Below are 18,341 nucleotides of genomic sequence, written 5' to 3'. Positions count from 1 at the left end.
ATACAGTAATTGGTTCCACATGGAGACACCAGCTCTACACATTCGTATTTCTAGGGAGAAAGCTAGAGGAACTGTGAGAAATAAACATGATATTTCTGTTTGTATTGATGACATTTTATGCACTTGCCTAACGAAAAGACTTTGCTCTTCTCCAAAATCATTTTTACTGTGGTTTTCTCAATCCATTGCATACGAATTCCACACCAGTTTGTCCGGATATGATTCGATGAAACAGAAATATACTGTTGAGTTTTGGCTAACTCAATCCGAAACATTGTGAAAGCCTGTGTGTTTGTGTTTTCTGGATATTATTGATGGACTGTATTGTTTTAAGTTTTTATCAGGCAACATTTAATTTTGCACCTCAGAAACACTAATTGCACTTGCCTAACGAAAAGACTTTGCTTTTCTCCAAAACCATTTCTACTGTGATTCTCTCGGTCCATTGCATACGAATTCCACACCAGTTTGTCTAGATATGACTTGATGAAACCGGAAATATCCGGTTGTGTTTTGGCTAACTCAATCCCAGATATTGCTACAGCCTCTGTGTTTTTGTATTCCTGATATTATCCACGGACTTTATTGTTTTGAATGTTTTTTATCGGGGAACATTTAATTTTGTGCTTGGAATCGGTAATTGGTTCCACATGGAGACACCAGCACTACACATTCGTATTTTCTAGGGAGAAAGCTAGAGGAACTGTGGCAAACAAACATGATATTTCTGTTTGTATAGATGACATTTTATGCACTTGCCTAACGAAAAGACTTTGCTTTTCTCCAAAACCATTTTACTGTGATTTTCTCGGTCCATTGCAAACGAATTCCACACCAGTTTGTCCGGATATGACTGGATGAAACAAGAAATATCCGGTTGTGTTTTGGCTAACTCAATCCAAAATATTGTGAAAGCCTCTGTGTTTGTGTTTTCTTGATATTATCGATGGACTTTATTGTTTTGAATGTTTTTTATCAGGGAACATTTAATTTTCTTCCGTTGAAACACTCATTGGTTCATCAAGGGGACACCAGCTCCACACATTCGTATTTTCTAGATAGAAAGCTAGAGGAAGTTCGGCAAACAAACATGATATTTCTGTTTGTATAGATGACATTTTATGGACTTGCCTAAAGAAAAGAGTTTGCTTTTCTCCACAACCATTTTTACTGTGATTTTCTCGGTCCATTGCATACAAATTCCACACCAGTTTGTCCAGATATGACTGGATGAAACCGGAAATATCCGGTTGTGTTTTGGCTAACTCAATGCCAGATATTGCTACAGCCTCTGTGTTTTTGTATTCCTGATATTTTCCACGGACTTTATTGTTTTGAATGTTTTTTATCAGGGAACATTTAATTTTGTGCTTGGAATCACTAATTGGTTCCACATGGAGACACCAGCGCTACACATTCGTATTTTCTAGGGAGAAAGCTACTGGGACTGCGGCAAACAAACATGATATATCTGTTTGTATAGATGACATTTCATGCACTTGCCTAACGAAAAGACTTTGCTTTTCTCCACAACCATTTTTACTGTGATTTTCTCAGTGCATTGCATAGAAATTACACACCAGTTTGTCCGGATATGACCTTAATGAAAGTGAAAAAGTATCCGGATTTGTTTTGGCTAACTCAATCCCAGCTATTAATACAGCCTCAGTGTGTGTGTTTTCTGGATATTATCAACGGACTTTATTGTTTTGAATGTTTTTTATCGGAGAACATTTTATTTTAAGCTTGGATACAGTAATTGGTTCCACATGGAGACACCAGCTCTACACATTCGTATTTCTAGGGAGAAAGCTAGAGGAACTGTGAGAAATAAACATGATATTTCTGTTTGTATTGATGACATTTTATGCACTTGCCTAACGAAAAGACTTTGCTCTTCTCCAAAATCATTTTTACTGTGGTTTTCTCAATCCATTGCATACGAATTCCACACCAGTTTGTCCGGATATGATTCGATGAAACAGAAATATACTGTTGAGTTTTGGCTAACTCAATCCGAAACATTGTGAAAGCCTGTGTGTTTGTGTTTTCTGGATATTATTGATGGACTGTATTGTTTTGAATGTTTTTATCAGGCAACATTTAATTTTGCACCTCAGAAACACTAATTGCACTTGCCTAACGAAAAGACTTTGCTTTTCTCCAAAACCATTTCTACTGTGATTCTCTCGGTCCATTGCATACGAATTCCACACCAGTTTGTCCAGATATGACTGGATGAAACCGGAAATATCCGGTTGTGTTTTGGCTAACTCAATCCCAGATATTGCTACAGCCTCTGTGTTTTTGTATTCCTGATATTATCCACGGACTTTATTGTTTTGAATGTTTTTTATCGGGGAACATTTAATTTTGTGCTTGGAATCGGTAATTGGTTCCACATGGAGACACCAGCACTACACATTCGTATTTTCTAGGGAGAAAGCTAGAGGAACTGTGGCAAACAAACATGATATTTCTGTTTGTATAGATGACATTTTATGCACTTGCCTAACGAAAAGACTTTGCTTTTCTCCAAAACCATTTTACTGTGATTTTCTCGGGCCATTGCATACGAATTCCACACCAGTTTGTCCGGATATGACTGGATGAAACAAGAAATATCCGGTTGTGTTTTGGCTAACTCAATCTGAAATATTGTGAAAGCCTCTGTGTTTGTGTTTTCTTGATATTATCGATGGACTTTATTGTTTTGAATGTTTTTTATAAGGGAACATTTAATTTTCTACCGTTGAAACACTCATTGGTTCATCAAGGGGACACCAGCTCCACACATTCGTATTTTCTAGATAGAAAGCTAGAGGAAGTTCGGCAAACAAACATGATATTTCTGTTTGTATAGATGACATTTTATGGACTTGCCTAAAGAAAAGAGTTTGCTTTTCTCCACAACCATTTTTACTGTGATTTTCTCGGTCCATTGCATACAAATTCCACACCAGTTTGTCCAGATATGACTGGATGAAACCGGAAATATCCGGTTGTGTTTTGGCTAACTCAATGCCAGATATTGCTACAGCCTCTGTGTTTTTGTATTCCTGATATTTTCCACGGACTTTATTGTTTTGAATGTTTTTTATCAGGGAACATTTAATTTTGTGCTTGGAATCACTAATTGGTTCCACATGGAGACACCAGCGCTACACATTCGTATTTTCTAGGGAGAAAGCTACTGGGACTGCGGCAAACAAACATGATATATCTGTTTGTATAGATGACATTTCATGCACTTGCCTAACGAAAAGACTTTGCTTTTCTCCACAACCATTTTTACTGTGATTTTCTCAGTGCATTGCATAGAAATGACACACCACATTGTCCGGATATGACCTTAATGAAAGTGAAAAAGTATCCGGATTTGTTTTGGCTAACTCAATCCCAGCTATTAATACAGCCTCAGTGTGTGTGTTTTCTGGATATTATCAACGGAGTTTATTGTTTTGAATGTTTTTTATCGGAGAACATTTTATTTTAAGCTTGGATACAGTAATTGGTTCCACATGGAGACACCAGCTCTACACATTCGTATTTCTAGGGAGAAAGCCAGAGGAACTGTGACAAATAAACATGATATTTCTGTTTGTATTGATGACATTTTATGCACTTGCCTAACGAAAAGACTTTGCTCTTCTCCAAAATCATTTTTAGTGTGGTTTTCTCAATCCATTGCATACGAATTCCACACCAGTTTGTCCGGATATGATTCGATGAAACAGAAATATACTGTTGAGTTTTGGCTAACTCAATCCGAAACATTGTGAAAGCCTGTGTGTTTGTGTTTTCTGGATATTATTGATGGACTGTATTGTTTTGAATGTTTTTATCAGGCAACATTTAATTTTGCACCTCAGAAACACTAATTGCACTTGCCTAACGAAAAGACTTTGCTTTTCTCCAAAACCATTTCTACTGTGATTCTCTCGGTCCATTGCATACGAATTCCACACCAGTTTGTCCAGATATGACTGGATGAAACCGGAAATATCCGGTTGTGTTTTGGCTAACTCAATCCCGGATATTGCTTCAGCCTTTGTGTTTTTGTATTCCTGATATTATCCACGGACTTTATTGTTTTGAATGTTTTTTATCGGGGAACATTTAATTTTGTGCTTGGAATCGGTAATTGGTTCCACATGGAGACACCAGCACTACACATTCGTATTTTCTAGGGAGAAAGCTAGAGGAACTGTGGCAAACAAACATGATATTTCTGTTTGTATAGATGACATTTTATGCACTTGCCTAACGAAAAGACTTTGCTTTTCTCCAAAACCATTTTACTGTGATTTTCTCGGTCCATTGCATACGGATTCCACACCAGTTTGTCCGGATATGACTGGATGAAACAAGAAATATCCGGTTGTGTTTTGGCTAACTCAATCCGAAATATTGTGAAAGCCTCTGTGTTTGTGTTTTCTTGATATTATCGATGGACTTTATGGTTTTGAATGTTTTTTATCAGGGAACATTTAATTTTCTACCGTTGAAACACTCATTGGTTCATCAAGGGGACACCAGCTCCACACATTCGTATTTTCTAGATAGAAAGCTAGAGGAAGTTCGGCAAACAAACATGATATTTCTGTTTGTATAGATGACATTTTATGGACTTGCCTAAAGAAAAGAGTTTGCTTTTCTCCACAACCATTTTTACTGTGATTTTCTCGGTCCATTGCATACAAATTCCACACCAGTTTGTCCAGATATGACTGGCTGAAACCGGAAATATCCGGTTGTGTTTTGGCTAACTCAATGCCAGATATTGCTACAGCCTCTGTGTTTTTGTATTCCTGATATTTTCCACGGACTTTATTGTTTTGAATGTTTTTTATCAGGGAACATTTAATTTTGTGCTTGGAATCACTAATTGGTTCCACATGGAGACACCAGCGCTACACATTCGTATTTTCTAGGGAGAAAGCTACTGGGACTGCGGCAAACAAACATGATATATCTGTTTGTATAGATGACATTTCATGCACTTGCCTAACGAAAAGACTTTGCTTTTCTCCAAAACCATTTTTACTGTGATTTTCTCAGTGCATTGCATAGAAATTACACACCAGTTTGTCTGGATATGACCTTAATGAAAGTGAAAAAGTATCCGGATTTGTTTTGGCTAACTCAATCCCAGCTATTAATACAGCCTCAGTGTGTGTGTTTTCTGGATATTATCAACAGACTTTATTGTTTTGAATGTTTTTTATCGGAGAACATTTTAAGCTTGGATACAGTAATTGATTCCACATGGAGACACCAGCTCTACACATTCGTATTTCTAGGGAGAAAGCTAGAGGAACTGTGACAAATAAACATGATATTTCTGTTTGTATTGATGACATTTTATGCACTTGCCTAACGAAAAGACTTTGCTCTTCTCCAAAATCATTTTTACTGTGGTTTTCTCAATCCATTGCATACGAATTCCACACCAGTTTGTCCGGATATGATTCGATGAAACAGAAATATACTGTTGAGTTTTGGCTAACTCAATCCGAAACATTGTGAAAGCCTGTGTGTTTGTGTTTTCGGGATATTATTGATGGACTGTATTGTTTTGAATGTTTTTATCAGGCAACATTTAATTTTGCACCTCAGAAACACTAATTGCACTTGCCTAACGAAAAGACTTTGCTTTTCTCCAAAACCATTTCTACTGTGATTCTCTCGGTCCATTGCATACGAATTCCACACCAGTTTGTCTAGATATGACTTGATGAAACCGGAAATATCCGGTTGTGTTTTGGCTAACTCAATCCCAGATATTGCTACAGCCTCTGTGTTTTTGTATTCCTGATATTATCCACGGACTTTATTGTTTTGAATGTTTTTTATCGGGGAACATTTAATTTTGTGCTTGGAATCGGTAATTGGTTCCACATGGAGACACCAGCACTACACATTCGTATTTTCTAGGGAGAAAGCTAGAGGAACTGTGGCAAACAAACATGATATTTCTGTTTGTATAGATGACATTTTATGCACTTGCCTAACGAAAAGACTTTGCTTTTCTCCAAAACCATTTTACTGTGATTTTCTCGGTCCATTGCATACGAATTCCACACCAGTTTGTCCGGATATGACTGGATGAAACAAGAACTATCCGGTTGTGTTTTGGCTAACTCAATCCGAAATATTGTGAAAGCCTCTGTGTTTGTGTTTTCTTGATATTATCGATGGACTTTATGGTTTTGAATGTTTTTTATCAGGGAACATTTAATTTTCTACCGTTGAAACACTCATTGGTTCATCAAGGGGACACCAGCTCCACACATTCGTATTTTCTAGATAGAAAGCTAGAGGAAGTTCGGCAAACAAACATGATATTTCTGTTTGTATAGATGACATTTTATGGACTTGCCTAAAGAAAAGAGTTTGCTTTTCTCCACAACCATTTTTAATGTGATTTTCTCGGTCCATTGCATACAAATTCCACACCAGTTTGTCCAGATATGACTGGATGAAACCGGAAATATCCGGTTGTGTTTTGGCTAACTCAATGCCAGATATTGCTACAGCCTCTGTGTTTTTGTATTCCTGATATTTTCCACGGACTTTATTGTTTTGAATGTTTTTTATCAGGGAACATTTAATTTTGTGCTTGGAATCACTAATTGGTTCCACATGGAGACACCAGCGCTACACATTCGTATTTTCTAGGGAGAAAGCTACTGGGACTGCGGCAAACAAACATGATATATCTGTTTGTATAGATGACATTTCATGCACTTGCCTAACGAAAAGACTTTGCTTTTCTCCAAAACCATTTTTACTGTGATTTTCTCAGTGCATTGCATAGAAATTACACACCACTTTGTCCGGATATGACCTTAATGAGAGTGAAAAAGTATCCGGATTTGTTTTGGCTAACTCAATCCCAGCTATTAATACAGCCTCAGTGTGTGTGTTTTCTGGATATTATCAACGGACTTTATTGTTTTGAATGTTTTTTATCGGAGAACATTTTATTTTAAGCTTGGATACAGTAATTGGTTCCACATGGAGACACCAGCTCTACACATTCGTATTTCTAGGGAGAAAGCTAGAGGAACTGTGACAAATAAACATGATATTTCTGTTTGTATTGATGACATTTTATGCACTTGCCTAACGAAAAGACTTTGCTCTTCTCCAAAATCATTTTTACTGTGGTTTTCTCAATCCATTGCATACGAATTCCACACCAGTTTGTCCGGATATGATTCGATGAAACAGAAATATACTGTTGAGTTTTGGCTAACTCAATCCGAAACATTGTGAAAGCCTGTGTGTTTGTGTTTTCTGGATATTATTGATGGGCTGTATTGTTTTGAATGTTTTTATCAGGCAACATTTAATTTTGCACCTCAGAAACACTAATTGCACTTGCCTAACGAAAAGACATTGCTTTTCTCCAAAACCATTTCTACTGTGATTCTCTCGGTCCATTGCATACGAATTCCACACCAGTTTGTCCAGATATGACTGGATGAAACCGGAAATATCCGGTTGTGTTTTGGCTAACTCAATCCCAGATATTGCTACAGCCTCTGTGTTTTTGTATTCCTGATATTATCCACGGACTTTATTGTTTTGAATGTTTTTTATCGGGGAACATTTAATTTTGTGCTTGGAATCGGTAATTGGTTCCACATGGAGACACCAGCACTACACATTCGTATTTTCTAGGGAGAAAGCTAGAGGAACTGTGGCAAACAAACATGATATTTCTGTTTGTATAGATGACATTTTATGCACTTGCCTAACGAAAAGACTTTGCTTTTCTCCAAAACCATTTTACTGTGATTTTCTCGGGCCATTGCATACGAATTCCACACCAGTTTGTCCGGATATGACTGGATGAAACAAGAAATATCCGGTTGTGTTTTGGCTAACTCAATCCAAAATATTGTGAAAGCCTCTGTGTTTGTGTTTTCTTGATATTATCGATGGACTTTATTGTTTTGAATGTTTTTTATCAGGGAACATTTAATTTTCTACCGTTGAAACACTCATTGGTTCATCAAGGGGACACCAGCTCCACACATTCGTATTTTCTAGATAGAAAGCTAGAGGAAGTTCGGCAAACAAACATGATATTTCTGTTTGTATAGATGACATTTTATGGACTTGCCTAAAGAAAAGAGTTTGCTTTTCTCCACAACCATTTTTAATGTGATTTTCTCGGTCCATTGCATACAAATTCCACACCAGTTTGTCCAGATATGACTGGATGAAACCGGAAATATCCGGTTGTGTTTTGGCTAACTCAATGCCAGATATTGCTACAGCCTCTGTGTTTTTGTATTCCTGATATTTTCCACGGACTTTATTGTTTTGAATGTTTTTTATCAGGGAACATTTAATTTTGTGCTTGGAATCACTAATTGGATCCACATGGAGACACCAGCGCTACACATTCGTATTTTCTAGGGAGAAAGCTACTGGGACTGCGGCAAACAAACATGATATATCTGTTTGTATAGATGACATTTCATGCACTTGCCTAACGAAAAGAATTTGCTTTTCTCCAAAACCATTTTTACTGTGATTTTCTCAGTGCATTGCATAGAAATTACACACCACATTGTCCGGATATGACCTTAATGAAAGTGAAAAAGTATCCGGATTTGTTTTGGCTAACTCAATCCCAGCTATTAATACAGCCTCAGTGTGTGTGTTTTCTGGATATTATCAACGGACTTTATTGTTTTGAATGTTTTTTATCGGAGAACATTTTATTTTAAGCTTGGATACAGTAATTGGTTCCACATGGAGACACCAGCTCTACACATTCGTATTTCTAGGGAGAAAGCTAGAGGAACTGTGACAAATAAACATGATATTTCTGTTTGTATTGATGACATTTTATGCACTTGCCTAACGAAAAGACTTTGCTCTTCTCCAAAATCATTTTTACTGTGGTTTTCTCAATCCATTGCATACGAATTCCACACCAGTTTGTCCGGATATGATTCGATGAAACAGAAATATACTGTTGAGTTTTGGCTAACTCAATCCGAAACATTGTGAAAGCCTGTGTGTTTGTGTTTTCTGGATATTATTGATGGACTGTATTGTTTTGAATGTTTTTATCAGGCAACATTTAATTTTGCACCTCAGAAACACTAATTGCACTTGCCTAACGAAAAGACTTTGCTTTTCTCCAAAACCATTTCTACTGTGATTCTCTCGGTCCATTGCATACGAATTCCACACCAGTTTGTCCAGATATGACTGGATGAAACCGGAAATATCCGGTTGTGTTTTGGCTAACTCAATCCCAGATATTGCTACAGCCTCTGTGTTTTTGTATTCCTGATATTATCCACGGACTTTATTGTTTTGAATGTTTTTTATCGGGGAACATTTAATTTTGTGCTTGGAATCGGTAATTGGTTCCACATGGAGACACCAGCACTACACATTCGTATTTTCTAGGGAGAAAGCTAGAGGAACTGTGGCAAACAAACATGATATTTCTGTTTGTATAGATGACATTTTATGCACTTGCCTAACAAAAAGACTTTGCTTTTCTCCAAAACCATTTTACTGTGATTTTCTCGGTCCATTGCATACGAATTCCACACCAGTTTGTCCGGATATGACTGGATGAAACAAGAACTATCCGGTTGTGTTTTGGCTAACTCAATCCGAAATATTGTGAAAGCCTCTGTGTTTGTGTTTTCTTGATATTATCGATGGACTTTATGGTTTTGAATGTTTTTTATCAGGGAACATTTAATTTTCTACCGTTGAAACACTCATTGGTTCATCAAGGGGACACCAGCTCCACACATTCGTATTTTCTAGATAGAAAGCTAGAGGAAGTTCGGCAAACAAACATGATATTTCTGTTTGTATAGATGACATTTTATGGACTTGCCTAAAGAAAAGAGTTTGCTTTTCTCCACAACCATTTTTAATGTGATTTTCTCGGTCCATTGCATACAAATTCCACACCAGTTTGTCCAGATATGACTGGATGAAACCGGAAATATCCGGTTGTGTTTTGGCTAACTCAATGCCAGATATTGCTACAGCCTCTGTGTTTTTGTATTCCTGATATTTTCCACGGACTTTATTGTTTTGAATGTTTTTTATCAGGGAACATTTAATTTTGTGCTTGGAATCACTAAATGGATCCACATGGAGACACCAGCGCTACACATTCGTATTTTCTAGGGAGAAAGCTACTGGGACTGCGGCAAACAAACATGATATATCTGTTTGTATAGATGACATTTCATGCACTTGCCTAACGAAAAGAATTTGCTTTTCTCCAAAACCATTTTTACTGTGATTTTCTCAGTGCATTGCATAGAAATTACACACCACATTGTCCGGATATGACCTTAATGAAAGTGAAAAAGTATCCGGATTTGTTTTGGCTAACTCAATCCCAGCTATTAATACAGCCTCAGTGTGTGTGTTTTCTGGATATTATCAACGGACTTTATTGTTTTGAATGTTTTTTATCGGAGAACATTTTATTTTAAGCTTGGATACAGTAATTGGTTTCACATGGAGACACCAGCTCTACACATTCGTATTTCTAGGGAGAAAGCTAGAGGAACTGTGACAAATAAACATGATATTTCTGTTTGTATTGATGACATTTTATGCACTTGCCTAACGAAAAGACTTTGCTCTTCTCCAAAATCATTTTTACTGTGGTTTTCTCAATCCATTGCATACGAATTCCACACCAGTTTGTCCGGATATGATTCGATGAAACAGAAATATACTGTTGAGTTTTGGCTAACTCAATCCGAAACATTGTGAAAGCCTGTGTGTTTGTGTTTTCTGGATATTATTGATGGACTGTATTGTTTTGAATGTTTTTATCAGGCAACATTTAATTTTGCACCTCAGAAACACTAATTGCACTTGCCTAACGAAAAGACTTTGCTTTTCTCCAAAACCATTTCTACTGTGATTCTCTCGGTCCATTGCATACGAATTCCACACCAGTTTGTCCAGATATGACTGGATAAAACCGGAAATATCCGGTTGTGTTTTGGCTAACTCAATCCCAGATATTGCTACAGCCTCTGTGTTTTTGTATTCCTGATATTATCCACGGACTTTATTGTTTTGAATGTTTTTTATCGGGGAACATTTAATTTTGTGCTTGGAATCGGTAATTGGTTCCACATGGAGACACCAGCACTACACATTCGTATTTTCTAGGGAGAAAGCTAGAGGAACTGTGGCAAACAAACATGATATTTCTGTTTGTATAGATGACATTTTATGCACTTGCCTAACGAAAAGACTTTGCTTTTCTCCAAAACCATTTTACTGTGATTTTCTCGGTCCATTGCATACGAATTCCACACCAGTTTGTCCGGATATGACTGGATGAAACAAGAAATATCCGGTTGTGTTTTGGCTAACTCAATCCGAAATATTGTGAAAGCCTCTGTGTTTGTGTTTTCTTGATATTATCGATGGACTTTATTGTTTTGAATGTTTTTTATCAGGGAACATTTAATTTTCTACCGTTGAAACACTCATTGGTTCATCAAGGGGACACCAGCTCCACACATTCCTATTTTCTAGATAGAAAGCTAGAGGAAGTTCGGCAAACAAACATGATATTTCTGTTTGTATAGATGACATTTTATGGACTTGCCTAAAGAAAAGATTTTGCTTTTCTCCACAACCATTTTTACTGTGATTTTCTCGGTCCATTGCATACAAATTCCACACCAGTTTGTCCAGATATGACTGGATGAAACCGGAAATATCCGGTTGTGTTTTGGCTAACTCAATGCCAGATATTGCTACAGCCTCTGTGTTTTTGTATTCCTGATATTTTCCACGGACTTTATTGTTTTGAATGTTTTTTATCAGGGAACATTTAATTTTGTGCTTGGAATCACTAATTGGTTCCACATGGAGACACCAGCGCTACACATTCGTATTTTCTAGGGAGAAAGCTACTGGGACTGCGGCAAACAAACATGATATATCTGTTTGTATAGATGACATTTCATGCACTTGCCTAACGAAAAGACTTTGCTTTTCTCCAAAACCATTTTTACTGTGATTTTCTCAGTGCATTGCATAGAAATTACACACCACATTGTCCGGATATGAACTTAATGAAAGTGAAAAGGTATCCGGATTTGTTTTGGCTAACTCAATCCCAGCTATTAATACAGCCTCAGTGTGTGTGTTTTCTGGATATTATCCACGGACTTTATTGTTTTGAATGTTTTTTATCGGAGAACATTTTATTTTAAGCTTGGATACAGTAATTGGTTCCACATGGAGACACCAGCTCTACACATTCGTATTTCTAGGGAGAAAGCTAGAGGAACTGTGACAAATAAACATGATATTTCTGTTTGTATTGATGACATTTTATGCACTTGCCTAACGAAAAGACTTTGCTCTTCTCCAAAATCATTTTTACTGTGGTTTTCTCAATCCAATGCATACGAATTCCACACCAGTTTGTCCGGATATGATTCGATGAAACAGAAATATACTGTTGAGTTTTGGCTAACTCAAATCGAAACATTGTGAAAGCCTGTGTGTTTGTGTTTTCTGGATATTATTGATGGACTGTATTGTTTTGAATGTTTTTATCAGGCAACATTTAATTTTGCACCTCAGAAACACTAATTGCACTTGCCTAACGAAAAGACTTTGCTTTTCTCCAAAACCATTTTACTGTGATTTTCTCGGTCCATTGCATACGAATTCCACACCAGTTTGTCCGGATATGACTGGATGAAACAAGAAATATCCGGTTGTGTTTTGGCTAACTCAATCCGAAATATTGTGAAAGCCTCTGTGTTTGTGTTTTCTTGATATTATCGATGGACTTTATTGTTTTGAATGTTTTTTATCAGGGAACATTTAATTTTCTACCGTTGAAACACTCATTGGTTCATCAAGGGGACACCAGCTCCACACATTCGTATTTTCTAGATAGAAAGCTAGAGGAAGTTCGGCAAACAAACATGATATTTCTGTTTGTATAGATGACATTTTATGGACTTGCCTAAAGAAAAGAGTTTGCTTTTCTCCACAACCATTTTTACTGTGATTTTCTCGGTCCATTGCATACAAATTCCACACCAGTTTGTCCAGATATGACTGGATGAAACCGGAAATATCCGGTTGTGTTTTGGCTAACTCAATGCCAGATATTGCTACAGCCTCTGTGTTTTTGTATTCCTGATATTTTCCACGGACTTTATTGTTTTGAATGTTTTTTATCAGGGAACATTTAATTTTGTGCTTGGAATCACTAATTGGTTCCACATGGAGACACCAGCGCTACACATTCGTATTTTCTAGGGAGAAAGCTACTGGGACTGTGGCAAACAAACATGATATATCTGTTTGTATAGATGACATTTCATGCACTTGCCTAACGAAAAGACTTTGCTTTTCTCCAAAACCATTTTTACTGTGATTTTCTCAGTGCATTGCATAGAAATTACACACCACTTTGTCCGGATATGACCTTAATGAAAGTGAAACTGTATCCGGATTTGTTTTGGCTAACTCAATCCCAGCTATTAATACAGCCTCAGTGTGTGTGTTTTCTGGATATTATCAACGGACTTTATTGTTTTGAATGTTTTTTTTCGGAGAACATTTTATTTTAAGCTTGGATACAGTAATTGGTTCCACATGGAGACACCAGCTCTACACATTCGTATTTCTAGGGAGAAAGCTAGAGGAACTGTGACAAATAAACATGATATTTCTGTTTGTATTGATGACATTTTATGCACTTGCCTAACGAAAAGACTTTGCTTTTCTCCAAAACCATTTTACTGTGATTTTCTCGGTCCATTGCATACGAATTCCACACCAGTTTGTCCGGATATGACTGGATGAAACAAGAAATATCCGGTTGTGTTTTGGCTAACTCAATCCGAAATATTGTGAAAGCCTCTGTGTTTGTGTTTTCTTGATATTATCGATGGACTTTATTGTTTTGAATGTTTTTTATCAGGGAACATTTAATTTTCTACCGTTGAAACACTCATTGGTTCATCAAGGGGACACCAGCTCCACACATTCGTATTTTCTAGATAGAAAGCTAGAGGAAGTTCGGCAAACAAACATGATATTTCTGTTTGTATAGATGACATTTTATGGACTTGCCTAAAGAAAAGAGTTTGCTTTTCTCCACAACCATTTTTACTGTGATTTTCTCGGTCCATTGCATACAAATTCCACACCAGTTTGTCCAGATATGACTGGATGAAACCGGAAATATCCGGTTGTGTTTTGGCTAACTCAATGCCAGATATTGCTACAGCCTCTGTGTTTTTGTATTCCTGATAATTTCCACGGACTTTATTGTTTTGAATGTTTTTTATCAGGGAACATTTAATTTTGTGCTTGGAATCACTAATTGGTTCCACATGGAGACACCAGCACTACACATTCGTATTTTCTAGGGAGAAAGCTACTGGGACTGCGGCAAACAAACATGATATATCTGTTTGTATAGATGACATTTCATGCACTTGCCTAACGAAAAGAATTTGCTTTTCTCCAAAACCATTTTTACTGTGATTTTCTCAGTGCATTGCATAGAAATTACACACCACTTTGTCCGGATATGACCTTAATGAAAGTGAAACTGTATCCGGATTTGTTTTGGCTAACTCAATCCCAGCTATTAATACAGCCTCAGTGTGTGTGTTTTCTGGATATTATCAACGGACTTTATTGTTTTGAATGTTTTTTTTCGGAGAACATTTTATTTTAAGCTTGGATACAGTAATTGGTTCCACATGGAGACACCAGCTCTACACATTCGTATTTCTAGGGAGAAAGCTAGAGGAACTGTGACAAATAAACATGATATTTCTGTTTGTATTGATGACATTTTATGCACTTGCCTAACGAAAAGACTTTGCTCTTCTCCAAAATCATTTTTACTGTGGTTTTCTCAATCCATTGCATACGAATTCCACACCAGTTTGTCCGGATATGATTCGATGAAACAGAAATATACTGTTGAGTTTTGGCTAACTCAATCCGAAACATTGTGAAAGCCTGTGTGTTTGTGTTTTCTGGATATTATTGATGGACTGTATTGTTTTGAATGTTTTTATCAGGCAACATTTAATTTTGCACCTCAGAAACACTAATTGCACTTGCCTAACGAAAAGACTTTGCTTTTCTCCAAAACCATTTCTACTGTGATTCTCTCGGTCCATTGCATACGAATTCCACACCAGTTTGTCCAGATATGACTGGATGAAACCGGAAATATCCGGTTGTGTTTTGGCTAACTCAATCCCAGATATTGCTACAGCCTCTGTGTTTTTGTATTCCTGATATTATCCACGGACTTTATTGTTTTGAATGTTTTTTATCGGGGAACATTTAATTTTGTGCTTGGAATCGGTAATTGGTTCCACATGGAGACACCAGCACTACACATTCGTATTTTCTAGGGAGAAAGCTAGAGGAACTGTGGCAAACAAACATGATATATCTGTTTGTATAGATGACATTTTATGCACTTGCCTAACGAAAAGACTTTGCTTTTCTCCAAAACCATTTTACTGTGATTTTCTCGGTCCATTGCATAGGAATTCCACACCAGTTTGTCCGGATATGACTGGATGAAACAAGAAATATCCGGTTGTGTTTTGGCTAACTCAATCCAAAATATTGTGAAAGCCTCTGTGTTTGTGTTTTCTTGATATTATCGATGGACTTTATTGTTTTGAATGTTTTTTATCAGGGAACATTTAATTTTCTACCGTTGAAACACTCATTGGTTCATCAAGGGGACACCAGCTCCACACATTCGTATTTTCTAGATAGAAAGCTAGAGGAAGTTCGGCAAACAAACATGATATTTCTGTTTGTATAGATGACATTTTATGGACTTGCCTAAAGAAAAGAGTTTGCTTTTCTCCACAACCATTTTTACTGTGATTTTCTCGGTCCATTGCATACAAATTCCACACCAGTTTGTCCAGATATGACTGGATGAAACCGGAAATATCCGGTTGTGTTTTGGCTAACTCAATGCCAGATATTGCTACAGCCTCTGTGTTTTTGTATTCCTGATATTTTCCACGGACTTTATTGTTTTGAATGTTTTTTATCAGGGAACATTTAATTTTGTGCTTGGAATCACTAATTGGTTCCACATGGAGACACCAGCGCTACACATTCGTATTTTCTAGGGAGAAAGCTACTGGGACTGCGGCAAACAAACATGATATATCTGTTTGTATAGATGACATTTCATGCACTTGCCTAACGAAAAGACTTTGCTTTTCTCCACAACCATTTTTACTGTGATTTTCTCAGTGCATTGCATAGAAATTACACACCACTTTGTCCGGATATGACCTTAATGAAAGTGAAAAAGTATCCGGATTTGTTTTGGCTAACTCAGTCCCAGCTATTAATACAGCCTCAGTGTGTGTGTTTTCTGGATATTATCAACGGACTTTATTGTTTTGAATGTTTTTTATCGGAGAACATTTTATTTTAAGCTTGGATACAGTAATTGGTTCCACATGGAGACACCAGCTCTACACATTCGTATTTCTAGGGAGAAAGCTAGAGGAACTGTGACAAATAAACATGATATTTCTGTTTGTATTGATGACATTTTATGCACTTGCCTAACGAAAAGACTTTGCTCTTCTCCAAAATCATTTTTACTGTGGTTTTCTCAATCCATTGCATACGAATTCCACACCAGTTTGTCCGGATATGATTCGATGAAACAGAAATATACTGTTGAGTTTTGGCTAACTCAATCCGAAACATTGTGAAAGCCTGTGTGTTTGTGTTTTCTGGATATTATTGATGGACTGTATTGTTTTGAATGTTTTTATCAGGCAACATTTAATTTTGCACCTCAGAAACATTAATTGCACTTGCCTAACGAAAAGACTTTGCTTTTCTCCAAAACCATTTCTACTGTGATTCTCTCGGTCCATTGCATACGAATTCCACACCAGTTTGTCCAGATATGACTGGATGAAACCGGAAATATCCGGTTGTGTTTTTTCTAACTCAATCCCAGATATTGCTACAGCCTCTGTGTTTTTGTATTCCTGATATTATCCACGGACTTTATTGTTTTGAATGTTTTTTTATCGGGGAACATTTAATTTTGTGCTTGGAATCGGTAATTGGTTCCACATGGAGACACCAGCACTACACATTCGTATTTTCTAGGGAGAAAGCTAGAGGAACTGTGGCAAACAAACATGATATTTCTGTTTGTATAGATGACATTTTATGCACTTGCCTAACAAAAAGACTTTGCTTTTCTCCAAAACCATTTTACTGTGATTTTCTCGGTCCATTGCATACGAATTCCACACCAGTTTGTCCGGATATGACTGGATGAAACAAGAAATATCCGGTTGTGTTTTGGCTAACTCAATCCGAAATATTGTGAAAGCCTCTGTGTTTGTGTTTTCTTGATATTATCGATGGACTTTATGGTTTTGAATGTTTTTTATCAGGGAACATTTAATTTTCTACCATTGAAACACTCATTGGTTCATCAAGGGGACACCAGCTCCACACATTCGTATTTTCTAGATAGAAAGCTAGAGGAAGTTCGGCAAACAAACATGATATTTCTGTTTGTATAGATGACATTTTATGGACTTGCCTAAAGAAAAGAGTTTGCTTTTCTCCACAACCATTTTTAATGTGATTTTCTCGGTCCATTGCATACAAATTCCACACCAGTTTGTCCAGATATGACTGGATGAAACCGGAAATATCCGGTTGTGTTTTGGCTAACTCAATGCCAGATATTGCTACAGCCTCTGTGTTTTTGTATTCCTGATATTTTCCACGGACTTTATTGTTTTGAATGTTTTTTATCAGGGAACATTTAATTTTGTGCTTGGAATCACTAATTGGTTCCACATGGAGACACCAGCGCTACACATTCGTATTTTCTAGGGAGAAAGCTACTGGGACTGCGGCAAACAAACATGATATATCTGTTTGTATAGATGACATTTCATGCACTTGCCTAACGAAAAGACTTTGCTTTTCTCCACAACCATTTTTACTGTGATTTTCTCAGTGCATTGCATAGAAATTACACACCACTTTGTCCGGATATGACCTTAATGAAAGTGAAAAAGTATCCGGATTTGTTTTGGCTAACTCAGTCCCAGCTATTAATACAGCCTCAGTGTGTGTGTTTTCTGGATATTATCAACGGACTTTATTGTTTTGAATGTTTTTTATCGGAGAACATTTTATTTTAAGCTTGGATACAGTAATTGGTTCCACATGGAGACACCAGCTCTACACATTCGTATTTCTAGGGAGAAAGCTAGAGGAACTGTGACAAA

The sequence above is a fragment of the Lepus europaeus genome, chromosome 11 (genome assembly GCF_033115175.1).
Source record: "Lepus europaeus isolate LE1 chromosome 11, mLepTim1.pri, whole genome shotgun sequence".
NCBI lineage: Eukaryota > Metazoa > Chordata > Mammalia > Lagomorpha > Leporidae > Lepus > Lepus europaeus.
The sequence above is the reverse complement of the archived record's forward strand: the minus strand, read 5'-3'. Positions refer to the sequence as shown.